General features: G+C 37.7%; 1 protein-coding gene and 1 non-coding gene across 6 annotated transcripts in view; one reads left to right on the forward strand and one right to left on the reverse strand.

Moving 5' to 3' along the window:
• Positions 1-289: 289 nt before the first annotated feature.
• The window catches only part of Erbin (erbb2 interacting protein), a 97,733-nt gene continuing 79,611 nt past the window's right edge, over positions 290-18,411 (forward strand). For all 5 annotated transcript variants that reach the window (XM_052160016.1, XM_052160017.1, XM_052160018.1 and 2 more), the window contains exon 1: positions 290-340. The gene's annotated coding sequence lies outside the window, so the exon portion shown is untranslated. The remainder of the gene's footprint in view (positions 341-18,411) is intronic.
• LOC127667186 (U6 spliceosomal RNA) lies at positions 5,528-5,634 on the reverse strand. The gene has a single exon (XR_007973826.1). It is a non-coding gene; the product is annotated as a U6 spliceosomal RNA (small nuclear RNA).

Raw genomic sequence — 18,411 nt, forward strand, 5'->3', positions numbered from 1 at the left:
CCCTGGGGTTCCGGGTTCCCGGGCACCGAGCTGGATCCTGCTTTTCACCCAGGCAGGAAGTGAGTTTCGCACGGCCATTCCGGGCGGTGTCACGAGTGAAAAGTTTTTTCCTCCGGCGGAGAGCCTAGCCGGGGCTGGGAAACTCCTGACAGAAGTCGCGAGCAGGAAGCCGGCCCGCACCCCAGCCCCCCACCGGAGCAGCCGCACTGCTGCGGGCGGCAGCTCCACATCCGCCTCGCCCTCGCGGGAGCCTCGGCGGGACCCGGAGCAGCCACTGAGGAAGAGCAAGGAACCATGTCAAGCCGAGTCTCGGGACGGCTGCCCTGAGACACCCGGAGAGGTAATTTTTTTACGGGAAGCGTCGAGCCAGGTCCGTGGGCCGGAAGCGACGGCACTTTAGTCCACCTCGCTCTCCGAGTGGTCTCACTTGTGTCTCTGGGGTCGGAGTGCCTGGCGTTTTAGCAGCTGAGTAGCAGAACTGATTTCTCCCCCTGGCCCCGTGTACCGTCTGGATTCCTTTCTTTTTAAGATGGGATTGTAAGAATGCGGTGGGACGAAAAGTTTTTCAGCCATCGGAAGAAAGAGTTCCTTTGTTGAGCCGAAGGGCCACAAGTTTTAGTGTTCCGGGACGTATACAATGTATATCAAGTTGCTGAGTCTGGCAACTTTTGTTTCGGAAGAAAGTTGAGTCTCTGGCTGCTGGGAGAGACTGATTTGCTCTCACTGAGATGGCTTCCACTTGAGTTTGTGTTGGTGCCGATTGTTTTGGTTTTCGCGTTAATCCTACGGGGAGGTCTTTTTGTTAAAACACGGCTGTTTCTTTGGACTTCGGAAACCGTCTGCCCGCTTTTCTCGGTTGCTTTTTCTGGACGGCTAAGGCGCTCCTTGTAGAGTCATGCGTTCTCTCCAGCCAGTAGCTTACAGGGCTTGTTTGGTTACTTGATTGAAGATGAGTGGCTGCTAGATTTTTTCTTGAAACTGCCGTTCTAGGAAACAGAATGTCGTAAAGATTATGGATAAAGACGGAGAAGGATATGGCTACGAAACCAAAACAAAACCCCAAACACCTGCAAGGAGTTGATGGGTTAGGACTTGTATGCAGTTCCGATTAGGAACAACATTGGAAGGGAAGAGAAATAAAACCATTAAGATTTTCAGGAGAGTCACATTGTGCGAAAAAGCGGCGCTGTTTTGCAGTTGTGGTCCTCATATTTGTGTGTGTGTGTGTGTGTGTGTGTGTGTGTGTGCGCGCGCGCGCGCGCGCTTGTGCGTTGGCCCATCTGTTTTTGTTTGGTTCTGTCTAATAAGTGATAGGTACGGACTGTTCGGGCAGGAATTTGTGAAGCGTGGCAGACATTCCACCAAGCAGACTTAACGCTTCTGAACCAGCGGAGTCTTCTTTATGGGTAGAACTAGTTTTGGTTGCAGTAAACCTTGCTGTCGTTTCCCTTAGTAGTGTTTCAATTGTGTGTCTTTTAAAAAGTTTAGTTTGTTTGCTCTCCTCCGCCCCCCAAGTACTTTTGGGGTAAGGGAGATGGCAGATAATATTGTATTTTAAATAAATATTAACTATAGGTAGATATAGCTTAAGCTTAAATTGATATTTAACAGATGTTACCAAAATAATTACTAGAAACCTGAGGAAAAAGAGTTGACTTTCTTTAGTTGAAAGAGGAAAGGTAGGTTTTTAAAGATCAGGATCAAGTGAGTTCACAACTTGTTCTTGGCTTTTTGGCCTTTATTAAGTTTTTATTTCAAAAGGATAATAGTTCCAGTATTTATGTTGTTGTGTTATTAGGGCCTGGGTCTGGTCTCTGGAGTTTTTGTTTTCATTTTTATTTTATTGGTGACATTTGTGAACCATCAAGTTATTCCTGTTAAAAGTCAGATTGCTTTATGAAGGAGTTTAAAGTGCATAACTGGTGGACTTTATGATTTGGGGACATATAATTAGACAGCGAAAGAGGTTAATCTTGAGCGTATGAAAGAGGGGAACAAAATAAATGACATTGAAGTTCGCTCTCCTTTTATGGCTTCTGTTTGGCTTCAGCCTCAGAGCCTTAATAGAGCAAGTCTTTTAGAAAATTAATACTTTGCAAAGATGTTTTTGTGTCATTCCGTTTTGTATAAAGTATTATGTCACTTGAAAATGTCTATTTAACACTCCCACCCTTGAAAGAAGTAGGTTATTTTTGAAAGAGTAGTGTGTTTAGATTTTGACATGTTGAAAATGACATGTTCCACCTTTGTGAACCTTTGATTCCCCCTTTTTCCTCAACAAGGCATTTATTTTGCAGTTAAAGTTGGGTAAATTTAGCATCAAATTAGTTTAATGAGTTTTAGGTTTTATACTATTATAAATTTTTTTACTAAATATTTATACTAAATATTTTTGGAGTCTTGTTTAAAATGAAGCAGCGTTTTGAAAAGCTATTTCTTACTTAAAAGACAGTGATTTGAAGTCTTTCTGAATGGCCTTAAAATTTATGTTTTCAGCATTGTGTGAGGGAAAGCCCTCCTTCCCGAGAGCTTTCAAAGTTCCACCTGATTCAGTATTGTGATGATTCCTTGCCATTTAAAAGCAAGCTATTCATGTCAGTGTCATGTATAAAATGCTTAGAGAGCTTAAAGAATGCAAACAGTTCTTATTGTGCTTTTTTTAACCAGGTAATAATTGTAGAGGTATTTTACATTTATCATTGGTAGTAAACCTCTGAAATTTGGTTGTTTTAGACATTTTATATTTTTTTACTTTTGACTTTTTTCATTTAAAAATATAGTAAACACCATCTGGCAAAGATCATACTTTAAATTTTGAGAAAATTAGGTACTTATTTGGGCATTTACTTGAAATAATTTCTTATCAATAATATGATTTTAGAGTTTAAGTTGCTTTTTGTTGTAGAAAGAGATTATGGCAATATTTACAAAATATTTGGGATTATACAGAATATAGTGAGTTGGATAGCAAATACATTTCTTAATAATTGTTGATAATTAGAGTTTCTTTAAATATACCTACTTTGTTGCTTCCATCTTAATCTTGATTCTGTCTTATTCATCCATTTTTTTCTCTTTTGTTTGTGTTGAACAACCACCCACAACACAGAATGGCTTTCTCACTTCCCTTCTTGACAGCAGTGTTACACTTTCTGAACTGTTCATAATAGATTAATTCTTGAATGCACATTATTTTTGTTGGAATAAAAAAAATGTATATATGAATTCTGTTCTGTGCTTCCTCCTTTTGAATTAGCTAGGGGAGCTTCCTTTCCCCTTCACACCGGTGGTGGTCTCTCCTCTCTCAGCTCAGGGCTCACCTCCTCTTCAGTGTACTCCAGTTTTCAGGTTTACAGTTTGTCTTCTCCTCTGTTGGGGTTTTTAAAGCCTGCTGTTACTCAACTTTCTCTTGTAATTCCTTTAATTTTTTATTTTCTTTCATTAATGTACTAGTTTATCCGATTTTTCCACATTCATCAAATATTTAGTTATATTTTGCTTTGCCTCTTTTTCCCAAAGTTCCTTAGTCCATGCATATTTCTCCTCAAAGTGTTTGAAGTATGAAACAAAATAATTGTTTTGATCCGCCTGTTTAATTCTGATAATGTTTGCATCCCAGCTCAGTGCCCATGGCATATCATGTTTGGTAGTTTACCACTTTGTTTTATGCTGTCTCATCGGTTTCCCTCCCTCAGTGTCTCTGCAGTCAGTCAGACTTTTCCAGTTGTGTATATTCGTCTGTCTTGATCGATAGTTGCATTGTTTTTGTCACTTCCACTTTTGTTCCACTGCATAAAGTCCTTGACTTGCTTCGTAAATGATAGTGTGAAAGAGAATAGAAAATAAGAGCATCTAAAAGTAAACAGTAAAATAAAACTCTACTCAATATGAACTGTATCCAACTATGAATTTAATTGTATAGTATGTTTTAAGAAACCCTAGAAAACAACAAAAATGGCATTATATAATCAAAATAGGTATAATGCGGCCTGTGAAGTTTATTCATGGGGACATCCTTATTCAGATCTTTGTGCACAGTGAACTATTTCTTGGCTTCTTGGCGTACTAGAATGATTGAGAAAGGCACATAAGACAGCACCATGAAATTATGACTAATGAGTATTACAGTGAGAGAATGGGAAAATGGAAAGACGATTGAATAAGTTAGAAAGTACAGATGTTCTGAACTTATGATGGGATTGCATTGCATACTGATAAACTGATTATAGCTGGAACTAGTCAAGAATGTACTCACTTTAGCACACCTACTTAAGTAGACTACCTTACCCGTGCTCAGAACACTTCCTAATCCTGCAGAATCATTGCACACAAAGCTTAATTTATAGCAGGTGTTCAATATCTCCTGTAATTTATTGAGTACAGTACCTGTATCTAAAAAACTTTGGCAACTTCGTTCACTATAGGTATTGTTTATTCTCCTAATTCTTTCTTGTGGCTCCTGAAAAATACCATTCCTTGGATTACTGGTTGAAGAAGTGATCAAGATTTTGAATAGCTTCTGCTGAGTGTGTATCACTTTTATGCCTTGTAAAGTGAAACAGCTATGAATTGAACCTTGTTTTTTCAGAGGCCAGTTGTAGTCTGAACTTACATGTTTTGGGACAGAATGCTGTCTTCACATTTCATTTGCAGGTTGGCAGAGTTGTAATGTATGATTATGAGAAATAGTAGCAGTTTTAAGATTATTTGGTGTTTTGATATTGGAATTCCCAATACTTGTACAAATTGAGATCCTCTACAAGTTTGGGTTTTTGCCAGCTATTGATTACTAATCTTGTTAGAAATTAAAATAAAATTTAAAAATAACAGTAAACCATTGCATGCTAACATCGTTCTCACAAAAAGAAAAAAAAATAATTATTTTCCAAAACAAACATAGTTGTGACATGGCGGATTGTTTTAGTTCACTTATATAAAATAGATATTTAGGTCCCTTATATAAAATGACATAGTAATATATTGTATATATTTTAATTGTATAACTCTAAGCCCATCTGCTAGAAATATTTTTTTTAATTTTTTTTATTATTCGATATAATTTATTTACATTTCAAATGATTTCCCCTTTTCTAGCCCCCCCACTCCCCGAAAGTCCCGCAAGCCCCCTTCTCTTCCCCTGTCCTCCCACCCATCCCTTCCCACTTCCCCCTTCTGGTTTTGCTGAATACTGTTTCACTGAGTCTTTCCAGAACCAGGGGCCACTCCTCCTTTCTTCTTGTACCTCATTTGATGTGTGGATTATGTTTTGGGTATTCCAGTTTTCTAGGTTAATATCCACTTATTAGTGAGTGCATACCATGATTCACCTTTTGAGTCTGGGTTACCTCACTTAGTATGATATTCTCTAGCTCCATCCATTTGCCTAAGAATTTCATGAATTCATTGTTTCTAATGGCTGAATAGTACTCCATTGTGTAGATATACCACATTTTTTGCATCCACTCTTCTGTTGAGGGATACCTGGGTTCTTTCCAGCATCTGGCAATTACAAATAGGGCTGCTATGAAAAAATATGGAACGCTTCACGAATTTGCGTGTCATCCTTGCGCAGGGGCCATGCTAATCTTCTCTGTATCGTTCCAATTTTAGTATATGTGCTGCCGAAGCGAGCACTAGAAATATTTTAAGATGACTTTAGATGACTTGTAATACTAAATCCAGTGTAAATACTAAGCAAATGATGAATTGTTTGAGAAGTCATGACAAGGAAGAAAAGTCTGCATGTCTTCAGTACAGATGCAATTTCCCCTGAATATCTTCACCATGGTTGAACTTAGGGATTTGGAGAACTGACTAATTAATAAAGCAAAAAGAGGATGTTTTTGCATTTTTGTAAGTAATGCTCGGCTTAATGTAAAGCATCTCAAGTCTCATATCAGTTTCTTTCATCTGTTGCAATATGTTGTTTTGACTGAAATATATGAAAACTACCCCATCCAGCTACATTTCTAGGAAGGGGAAGAATGTTTTCAAACTTTGAGATACTTATGAGGTACTCTGAGTTATGGCAGAGTCTTAAGGCTTAATCTTTCAGCTCATTCCTTGGTTTTCAGTTCTTAATAATTTGTTTTTTAAATACAGTTCCTAAGAACTTTTTTTTCCAAAGAAGTTGGTTTTTATTGTTCAGCAGTATTTTGGTCTACATGTAGCCTAGACTCTCTGAGTTATTAATTTTTTTAAATATTTTCTTCTGTTTTCTACTTGAAATTTGATCTTGTGCTTGGTACATCTGTTGTGGTTCTAGGTTTTCTTCAAATATTATGTTTCTTTTTCTTTTTTTCTAGGGCTAAAGTTTTTATTAATGGCCTACTTGGTGCCTCTTGATCATTTAGACGTATTTTCCCAGCACATGTGAATACTTGTTTGCTTTGGTACTTGCTTAGATGAGGAGTGTTGTGTTAATGTGTTCAGCTTTAGGCTATGTGACCACTTGCCTTCTTGGTACAGGTGCTTCCTGTCCTTCAGGAGATACCCTGCTGCTTGTCAGCTTTCCCACAGGACAGATAGCTATATTGGAGCTTCAGAACATTCTACTATAATTCTGTCTACAAGCTGACTGCTCAGACATAATTGTCCTAATCCTTGCTTAGAAAACTTCGTATCTTTGGAGATAACATTTTGTGCTTGTTTTCAGCACCTGCCCCTTGTATGTGTAGCGACAACTGCACTTATCTTTTGGCTATAAAAGGTTTAAGACTGAGTGGATGCCTGTAACCACTGATAGTACCAAGCCCTGTAATTGTATACCTTTTCCATCTTAACTAATCACTTGCTACATAGTGTGGCTGTAACTTTTTTTTAATTCTATTTTTTCAAGTAGTAAATAATGGCTTTGAGGGTCTCTGCTGCCAGGCTGGTAGGCTATTAGGTAACTAACCCCAGCTCCAGTGGCTATAACCTTTCCTGTTTAAGGTGGAATAACAAAACTAGTGTAAATATCTTCACAATTGTATAGATAGAAGGAACATTCTTTGTTGTTGACTTGAAGACGGGGTCTTATATAGCCTAGGCTAACTGTGAATTCATTCACTGTGTAGCTAAGGTTCACCCTGGACTTTGATTCCCCTGCTTCTGCTTTTAAAGTGCTTGGGATTATAGGTGTGTAATACTACGCCTGACAATAAGATGGATTCTTAATGTGGATTTTAGTACATTTATTACTGAGAACTTATACCTTTTTACTGAAAGGAGATGGATTTTTTGAGGGGGGGGGCTTACTAGTCTATTTACGTTTTGAGCCCATTAAGTAAAATAGTGCTGCAATCCCTCTACCATGTGTTTGATGCCCTAGATGGCTATGAAGTGACTGACTGGTAGGGTGTGTACACAGTGTGTATGCATTGTACAAAGGCATAGTATGCAATTTTACTTTAGAATTGTTTTTTTCTGGAATTTCCTGTCAAATAGTTTTAGACTATGGCTGACTTTGGGGAACTGATTGTAAGCCATGTAACTGGATAGCCAGGACTATTAGATTTTATTTGATGGTGCCTTCCCTCCCCAATTCTTGGTTGTCTCAGATTGCTCTTCCCAGGTTTTTAAAATGGCTATAGACTTTTTGAACAGTTTTCTCTTGTTTGAGGTTTTTTTGAGTGTGTAAGAGTCTGACCCCAAATTCACATGGTAGCTAAAGATGGCCCTGACCGCCTGATTGCTCTTCCCATCTGTCTCCACCTCCTGAGTGTTGTGCTTATAGGAACAGGCCATTGTTTGTTCCCAGGACAGTTTTATACGGTACTGGGAATCCAATCAAGGGCTTTGAGGAAGTTCAACAAACTTTCACCTGAATTATATCCCTAGTGTTTGTCTTAAGTTTTGAGGTAAGACATAAAAATTGAATCTATCCTTTAACTTGTTTGTCAATAAATTGCCCATCTGATGCCTTATTACTCTGAAATACTCCCATGTTTCTTTCTTATAATGAAGTCTCATTCACACAATCACATCAAGACTATCAGAGGTAGAATTTAGCACTACCTGCTAAACCCTATCAGTTGTCTTTATGTGCTGTAGTGGCTTGTTATTCTGCCCCAGAAGTCTGGACCAGTGCCTTTCAAGGCACTGGTATGTTTGAAAACTGCAAGCTTCCTTGTTTTGTTGAATATTCCATCATTTTCAGTGTCCGTTGTTTTTCATATTTATTTCTTACAAATTTTGTAATTAGAGTATTATGATCAACTCAGCATCTTTATCAGTCTGTCTTGTCTTCTTAATGGCATCTTACCAGGCACCCAGCAATTGTAGTTTGTCTGCTGTTGACATTCCTCTTAAGTGACGAAGGTTGTGACTGCCAAACTTCTTTTTTCAAGTTTTTTGTTTGTTGGGTTGGTTGGTTTGATTTTTGGTTTTTGGCTTTTTGAGACAGGGGTTTTCTGTATTAACAGCCCTGGGCTGTCCTGGAATTCACTCTGTATACCAGGTTGGTCTTGCATTCAGAGCTCCTCCTGCCTCTTCATCCCAAGTGCTAGGGTTAAAGGCATGTGCTACCACTGCCTAGGTTTTTCAAGGTATTTTTTCTATTTGTAACTAGTATTTTGAAGATAGGTGTTTTGAAACATGTAAATTTTTTCTTCATTATATTTTTAATTCACTTAAATTAGTTTAGAGTCAGTTTCCTATTCACAGGGTTAGAATTCATTCTCATTAATGGTTATGCTCACTGTTTTAATGTGGGGCTGTGCTGGAGCGTGGTAGACTAGCTCACTCCACCCTGGGCTCCCAGCCTCCCGTTACTGTTTAGCTAGTGAGCACTTCTTCCACTCGGCTTTTTAAAAATCAATTTTAGAATATAACTATGCTTTTTAAATGTTCTAAACTAATCTGCTCCTATCTTGGGTATTGTTTTAGAGATTTAGCTGTCTGTGTGGGAGTGCTTACTTGTGCAGGTGCAGAGGTCAGAAGGTATCCTTAGTTGGTATCCTACTCTCTGAACCCAGAGCTCTTGTTTCTCTTTCTTTCTTTTTTCCCCCCTAGGCTGGAATCCAGCAAGCTTCAGTAATCCTGTCTCCACCAACTGGGATGGGTTTACGGGTTTCAGGCTTGTGCACTATACCTGACTTGTTATGTGGGTACTGGGATCTGAACTCTACCCCCCTTGATTTGTGTAGCAAGTACTTTTAATTATTGAGACCTCTCTCTAGACCCTCCTTGGTTATTTTAAGAGGAAATGGTAGTTAGGAAGCAGTGCCTGGGTACTGGTGTTTATTTCTCTAGGGCTACTGCCCTAGGCCTTCCAGGGAGTCTTTATGAACACATATTTGTATTTATATCTATGTGAGAAAACTATGAGTTTACAACAACACCAATTCTAATCTATACAAACAGGGTTTTAAGTTATTTAAAAATTTTTTTTTTTTTTTTTTTTTTTTTTTTTTTGAGAACAGTAATGTGTAGCCCTGACTGTCCTGGAACTTGCTCGCTTGACCAGGCTGGCCTGGAACTCAGAGATCCACCCGCCTCTGCCTCTTGAGTGCTGGGATTAAAGGTGTGCACCAACACTGTCTGACTTAAAAATTGTTTTTTGCTTTACTGGGGATTGGGTCTCTGCTATTGACTTGTATCTTTAGTCTTCTTTTTAGTTGCCCAGCAGAGTCTTGAATTCACTATGTAGCTCAGTCTTGGACATTCACTATTCCTGCCTCAGCTTTCTCAAAGACTCTCCACCCCCACCCCCACCCCACCCCACCCCACCCCACCCCACCCCCAGCAGCTGGAATTACAGACCTCTGTATCATTAGGTCCTGATCATTTTTGTTGGATTTTGTCAAGTATTTGTAACTCATCTCTGACAGTGAAAAGTAATCCCCGCCTTGGTTGTATGTGTCTGTGTGTATGTGTGTATGTGTGTAGTGTATAATTGATTCGAGCATGTGAGTGTGTTTGGGAAGCCAGAGGTGGGTTCTTTTACTGAACTGGAAACTTACCTTCTGGGCTAGGCTGGCTGGCTAAGGAGCTTGTGGCTGGCTCTAACCCCAGTTCTGAAGAGAGGAACGGGATTGTGGAGAAGTAGTCTCACTCATGGAGCTTCTCCCTAAATCCCCATGTTGAAATTCTGTTGTTTATATCATTCCAAAGTTCAGAGCTTTACATCTACCTGATAAGGATACCCTCCATTTTCAAACCATAGGTCAGTTTTAAACCCTGGAGTAGAGAGGTTTTGCATTGGGACCTGTGTGAGAAACCTGTAATCTAAAAAATGAATCCTATTTACACCCCCCACCCCCACCCCCCACCATGGAACTATCATCTACCATAGATAGATGATAGTTAATAGGTTGGTCTTTACTATCTACTTTTAAGCTTGAAGGAAAGGCCAAGCAAGCATCTTGAAAGTATCTCATGGGTTAGATGTCCTGTTTGGGGCCTCCATGAAGTGTAGTTTATTTATTGTTTTGGTACTATGTGCTAGGAGGGGTTCATAAATAGCAGATACGTATGTATGTATTGCGCCACTTGTGCACGAATGTTCGTCTGTCTGTGTGTGTGTCTGTCAGCATACAAGTACCACAGTGAACATATGAAGGTCAGAGGACAACTTATGGGTGTTGATTCCTTCCAACTACTGTGTGGTCTCTGGTTTTGCAGCAAGTGCTACCTGCTGAGCCACCTCACCCACCCCTTAATAGTCATCTGTAGTCATATTTTTTAATCATCATTCTTAGTTATTGAAATTGTTTCTAGTATTATCAGTTTTGCCTTTTTTGCTTTCTCTCTCTCTCTCTCTCTCTCTCTCTCTCTCTCTCTCTCTCTCTCTCTTTTTCCAGTACTGGGGATTGAACCCAGGGCCCTTGTCCATTAGGCAAACATTTATCTGGCTCCTGAAATGAAGGGAAACAATGGGTCTGTAGCTCTGTGCTAGCTAGATTGCTTGCTTAGAATGTAATGAACCCTGGGTTTATGTCTCTGTATAAACACAAAAGCTTTCAAATAGAATTTTTGTGATATGCTTTTCAAAGTGTATCCTTATGAAATTTAATAATAGTCTTTCTATTTTTAATTGAACCATAAATTAAACTTTATCCTAATATTTTATGATTTAATTTAATACACATGCTAACAAAACAGTTGTTATCTTATTATACAGTGTTCTTTGTCTATATTGGGAAGGGGCCAGTTTCACTGGGTAGTTCAGACAGAACTGAAATTCATTGATTGTTACATAGTCCTGACCATATGTTTAACTATAAAAATATTCCTTAATTCCTCCTGAAGCTTGTTTGCTTTATTTACTTTTTTAGTTATTTACTTACTTTCTTATTTTGGTGTGCTAAGTATCAAATCCAGAGCAATGTCTATTCAAGGCAAGGACATTATCAATTGACGCTATGTCTCCAAATCCCCATAGGAAGGTTTTATTGCTGCCTAGGGGCTTCCATTGTACCATTTCATACTTGCTGTCTCTAGCATTTGTCAGCTATGAAAATGAGTAGTACTAAAAGGAAACTTATTAAACTCTAAAAGTTATTAAAGAAACAAAGATCTTTAGATTGATTCTTTTAATAATTAGTCCCTTTTGTCTCTTCCTTTGGGTTTGAAGAAATCTTCAGTCATCTGAGGACTTCTTGAACATTGTTTCTACACTGATTCTTACTCTCTTAAAAACAAAACTACACCGCACCAATGGTCTGTAAACATGTTTTTGAACTCCTTTAGTAAATCATCAAGTGATAGTTATTTTAGTCCTTTATTTGACCTTTATATAATTCCACTTCTTAATGTAGTTTACTCAAATAGTGTTTCACAAAGGACCTTGGCTTGTTATACTTTAGAGTTAATTTCTGTCAATTTACATGTTTTCTTGATCATGATATTAACTTTCTCCTAATGTATTTCTTAGATAATTTATAAACCAAAGGCCTGCTTCTTAGGATGCTTGTTTTCCTGTCTCATCACTACTGACTTGGAAGTGGTCTAGTTTGAATAAGCCTTCTCCTTTCTCTTTTGATTAACAAAAAGAAATTGTGAGCTCAGTGCAGGAATTGACATTCTGAAGGAATTTTAGTTTCTCAGTGACATTGAGATTAGAAATATAAGTCTAGTTTTTCCAACTCTGTCGCTTTCACTCTTATATTAGTGTTTTTTTAAAAGTATGTTTGACAAATCTGGTTTTCTTAGCATAGAGCTAATCTCTAAAGATTTAAATAAGTATTAGAGAAAAAATGTTTGGGCTCACATAAGTCAGGAAATTATGGTCTAATAAACCTTTTTTCCTTTTTGGTGAATACCAGTTTATCATATGGCTTTTAAATTTTAGAAATACTTGGAATACAGTTCAGTTTCTAAGAAATGTTAGTATTAGTATTTGAGCCAGTAAATTCCATAAAGAAGTTTATCTTAAAGCAGTATGCAGTTCTGCAACATGATTTCAGATTTTTGTTTTTCCAAGTATACTTAAACTCTTTGTGTAGTATCAGGCTTGCAAAAAAAAAATTGCCATTAGCTTAAGTGCCATGCTATCTTCTTTATTCCCTATGTTATTACCAACTTGTATTCATGTGACACATTCCTTGCAATTAAGGTAATACCGTTACATTGTTACTAACCAAAGTCACCTTTGCTCTTTATGTTGTACTATGGGTTTTGACAAATATATAATGACTTTGATCTATCAGTATTGCTAAAAATAGCAATAATGGATGCAGTGATGTCTATTAAATAAAAGGAATGGCAGCATTGATATTAAAAATGGGAGTGAGGAATGGTGATACTCTTGTTATAAGACAGTATTTTACTTGAGATCCAGTTGAATTTTACTGACTGATACGTGAAAGTTACTTATAGTTTTAAAAAAAAATGTTTTATTTATTTAAATTCCAAATGTTGCCCCTGATTCCTGGTCCCCCCTCTAAGAGTTCTTCACCCCCACCCCTACCTTATCTGTAGTTTTGGAAAAATACAATAATAAACATTTGGCAATTTGCATCTGGAAGATTGAAATTTTGTTCCTTTGGTCTGTTGTCAGTTTTTTATGACAGTACCATACTGTTACTACTACTACGGTTCTCATAGAGCTTGACATCTGGAATGGGAACATGTCAGACATTGGTTGTTTTGCTCAGGATTGCTTTGCCTATCTAGGGTCTCATAATTCCATATGAATTACAGATAGTCTTTTGTATTTCTGTGTAGAATAAGATGGAGATCTTGCTGGGGATTGTATTGAATCTGCAAATGGCTTTTGGTAGAATGGAAGATGAGCTGGCCTCCCCAGGCAGGGCCTGGAGTTTAGATATGGTGTGGGAAGGGCAGGAGTTTTCTCCGCTTATAAAAATGCTTTGTTTCAGATTTTGAATTAAGTTTTCTATTTTTAAATACTTGTATAGTCACATAGAGTTTTTTAGTATATTTTTGGTTTTTTCGAGACAGAGTTTCTCTGTGTAGCTGTCCTGGAACTCACTTTGTAGACCAGGCTGGCCTCGAACTCAGAAATCCGCCTGCCTCTGCCTCCCAAGTTCTGGGATTCAGTTTACCTTAGTGATGTTTTATATTAGTGTATTGAAGAATTAAAATTGCCAGTTTCATTTCATCGCAGCATTTAGTTTTTAATCTCTCAAAAGTGTCCTCCAGATTGTGACAACTCAGATTGTCATTGTTTTTACCTTTTTTTTTTTAAAAGCGTTCTGCTTCGGCATTTTTGTAGTGATCCTAAATAAATGAAGGTCCTCTATCTCCTTACCCCCCGGCCCCCAGAATGAGGTTTTAAGAATTATACAAGGGAGCACCTACAATATTAGGAAAGATACATAATCTTACCATGATGTAACTTTGATTACTTGGTTAGGGTAATATCTGTCAAGTGTATCTATTGTAATCTTTTGTTAGAAGTCCGGCCTGTCTTCAGGGAAATTGGGACTACTTAAGTTCGACTTTTGGGAGAGAGTTAAGTATCAAGGCATATGTTAATATAAATATCAAGACATCATAGGGCATAATACAGATATTATGAAAAACGTTTGGATACTTTGTAGATACTTCTTCATAAAGGTTTTCACAGCATGCTACCATAACTTTTGTAATCCCTGCCATAGGACACTATGACATAGCAAGGAAGGCTTATATCATTAATTTAAAAATGTAAGTATCTTAGTAGCAAAAAGAGGCAATTAAATGTTAGTTTAAACTTTTAAAATTTGTTTGATCTATATAATGTTACAGGGTCCAGTTTTTTTCTTTTGAAACAGGCTGTCTATGTAGCCTAAGCTGTCCTCCATCTTGCTGAGACAAGGTTTCTCTGGGACCTGTGGCTCTTTGATACGGCTAAACTGGCTGGCCACCAAGCTCCTGTCTACATCCCCATTGCTAGGAGCATGTGCTACCATGTCTGGCTTTTTATGTGGGATCTAACTTGATCCTTATGCTGAAGGGTTGCACTTCACTGAACTATCTCCTCAGCCTTTATAGGTTGTAAGTATTTTTATTATATCAGTTTTTTCATATATGTGTGTGGTTGCAGATACCACTGAGTGTTTGTGATGATCAAAGGCTACCTTGTTGGGTCTCTACTTTGAGACTGTGGGTCCTGGGGCTTGAACTCAGTTCATCAGGCTTGACCTCAAGGGCTTTTAACTGATGTGGCATTTTGCCAACCCAGTTAGTGGAGATGTCATCATGGCTGTGTGACTTATGTATGTTTTATACCTTGTAATAATTCTACTATGTTATAAATTTTGGATAATACATCTCCATAGATGTAATTTGTAGTTGTGAGCCTGCATTTATGTCTTTTCTACTTAAGATATTCTGTCACTTGGATTTCAACATTCAAAACTGAGCTGAGCCCTATATGGTAGTACATTCCTATAATCTCAACATTCCATATCCTGAGACAGGAGTATTACAAGTTTGAGACTATTTGAATTACATAATGAAATTCCTTGTCTCTGCTTCTAAGCTACAAGGTGGGTCTTTTATCTCTCTCTGCCTCTGTCCATCCATCTGTCCGTCTCTTTTACACACACACACACACACACACACACACACACGGAGAAAATACATGCAAGACAATTCTACATTTGAGCTAACAAAGCCACTTTTCATTTAAAAAGTACCAGTCTTACTTGATAGCAATGGAAAATTGATTAATATACTTCATTTGAAATGAAAATCATAGGTACTTTAATTTTCCAAACCACATACAAGGTTTGAAAAGGGAGGGGGTGATCTATTTTTCTACTAACTAGAACAAAGAATAGATGCAATACTATTGTTATAACTATATAGTTTGCCATGATCTTGTTAGAAAATGTCATTAAGTGTTGGGTTTTTTTCTTGGGGGGGGGGCATGTTTCAAGATACGATTTCTCTGTGTAGCCTTAACTGTCTTGGAACTCACTCTGTATAGACCATGCTGGACTTGAACCCACAGAGACCTGCCTGCATCTGCCTCCTTGAGTGCTGGGATTAAGGTGCATACCACCACCAGGCTGTCATTGAGTATTTTAAAGGTGCCTATTAGTATTCTGTGGAGAACTTGAAAAAAATGAAGCTTACTCCTTCTAAAATGAAGCTTACTCCTTCTAAAATGAAATATATACCTATTGCAGTTACACTCCCATCTGCCCAAGAGAACTAAAACCTGCCTTCAGAATATGTTGGGGACAGCTGTGTAGACCCTCAATGATGCCAATTCAGATGTTGATTAATCAAAAGAATGGATTAATTAAAAGAGTTGAGATGCCACTCCGCACTTAGAGTGAATTATTGATACAGCACAGATGAATCTCATAAACATTGTTTAATGAAACATGGCTTCTGAAAGAAGCCAGACAAAAGAGTATATATTGTATGATTCTATTTATTATGAAATGTAAAACCCAGTTCTAATCTTAGATGTGAATAGATTGCCCCTGGATAGTAGGGGCATTAAGGGAAGTAAGGGGTATAAGGGAATTTTCCAGGCAATGAAAATGTCTTGAAACCTCAACATATATTCTAAGAAGTGTTCATTTCATTGTATAGAAACTTTGTCAAAAACAAACAACAAAACCAACCAGCAAACAGAGCAGGTGAAATGTCTCAGAAGGTAAAGGCATCTGCTACCAATCCAAACAAATGAGTTTTATTCCTGCAAATTTTTCTCTGCCTCTATGTGATACGATGTGTTCATCCACCAGTACATGAATATAGTGAGAATTTTTTAGTAACAAAAATATGCACGTTTAGATCCTGCATGCCAGAGATTCTGATTTAACTTGTGTAGATGATGGCTTGCGCATGGATTCTGATGTACTGTCGTAATTAAGAACTTGGAGTTCAGTAGTAAGAATCATTGGTTACAGATAACTTGTCTTTGGATATAGTCCCATCCTGAATGCACTTGTTATAAGTGTAGATTGATACAGGTATATTATATTGCCAAATAAACTACAATTAGAAGAGACATTGCTGATTGTGCTCAGATTTGATGGCAAAAATCCTTGATACATTTTAAAACAAAATCTTGATAGTCCATAATTTACTGGTTGTTTAAAGTCCATAAAATATTTTGTAAAAAAAAAACAAAACCAAACAATCTAGCCTTTCCAAATACACACATTTGTGATTTCCCAGATTTATGACTAAAGGAAGTTGAAAGTTGTGTGGGATTGACTCCTGAATTACAGGATATCACTCATCCCTGGCTGCTGACTAATCCATTTACTATCCGATCTGTGAGAACTACTCAAATGTGGTGTTTTACTGTGCCAGTTCCTTATTCTGTAAGGACTTGGACTTCTCCATTTGAGTTAGATAATATGTGAAAATGAGTTTTAGGTATCTTTGCTGGGGAGAGTAATCTAAAACTTTTGAAAATTGAGTGTGTGGGTGTGGGGTGGTGTCTGTGTCTGTGGGTTTCTGTAGAGCAGTGGTTCTCAACCTTCCTAATGCTGTGACCCTTTATGACCCTAATGTTGTTCCTCATGTTGTGGTGACCTCCAACCATTTAAAAAAATTACTTTTTTTTTTTTTGCTACTTCATAACTAATTTTGCTACTGTAATGAATTATAATGTAATATCTGTGCTTCCATATGGTCTTAGGTGACCCCTGGGGAAGGGTTGTTCTAACCCAGAGGGGCTGTGCTATCCACAGCTGCTGATGTAAATGCATACAGAATCTACAAGAGGGGGTCTGATTCCTTGGAAGTGGAGTTGTAAGCAACCAGGTAACAGTGCTGGGAACTGAAATCTGGTCCTATGAAGAGCGGCAAGTGCTCTTTAACCACGGAACTAAAGGGTTTTTGTTGGTATTGAGAGCAACCAGCCAGTTTGGTACTCTTGAATTTGCTGGTATCAGGAGAGGCAATGCACATCAGTGGGGAGGTCTCTTTGAGTGTCTTTTTATTATTAATTATTATTATTATTATTGTGTTTCAGAAAACTAATGATCTAGCATTTGACTGGTATCTTAGTTAGGATTTCCATTGCTATGAAGAGACACCATGACCAAGGCAACTCTTAATAAGGACAACATTTAATTGGGGCTGGCTCAGTTTTAGAGGTTCAGTCCATTATCACCAGGGTGGGAGCATGGCAGTGTCCAGGCAGGCATGGTGCAGGAGGAGCTGAGAGTTGTACATCTTCATCTGAAGGCTGCTAGAAGACTGGCTCTCATGTGATTAGAAGTAGGGTCTCATTGCCTACCCCCACATAACCCACTTCCTCCAACAAGGTCACACCTCCAACAAGGCCACACCTCCTAATAGTGCCACTCCCTGGGCCAAGTATATTCAAACCACCACAACCAGAGAAGAGTTTTAAGACCCAAGAAAGACAGCTAACAAGTTACACATATTTAAACTAAATACGTTGTAACTTTAATGAAATGCTGAGACATGTCCCTTTTATTTTTAAAGTCATGTGAATGGAAGAGTGTTTATTTTGTAAACGTATAGTATATCAAAAATGATATTGAAGAAACTCAACTGATTGTCTATTTGAGAAATCAGTGACTTCATTAGTCTTTATTTGTATGAAATTTGATTAGAGTACAAATCCTGTTTTCCTAGTTAATTACTACTTGTAGAATTTTACTGGGAACATGAAGAATTTAAGCTACTAGGAAAAATGATGCCCATCTGTAAAGCTTTAGACTTTAAAATACAGTGTATAGATGATTTGTGTACTATAGATCTGTTTCTATTGTAGGTAATTTTTATGTAGACAATATAAAGCTAGTATTAGTATTCAAACAATATGGCAGAGGGAACAATACTCTTGTGTACTTGGATTTGCTTAAGCTTCCATAACTGTAGCATAAAACATGAAGAAGGTATATCTATATGTAAGCATGTTCTAAATAATGGTGTTTTATAATCATAGTTTTAGGTTTAGTTCTTTATTTCCCCCCATTTTAAGAATGTATATTAACTGATTTAACTAGGAGACTATGTATTCTAGGTAAGCACTTTACT

The sequence above is a fragment of the Apodemus sylvaticus genome, chromosome 16 (genome assembly GCF_947179515.1).
Source record: "Apodemus sylvaticus chromosome 16, mApoSyl1.1, whole genome shotgun sequence".
Taxonomy (NCBI): Eukaryota; Metazoa; Chordata; class Mammalia; order Rodentia; family Muridae; genus Apodemus; species Apodemus sylvaticus.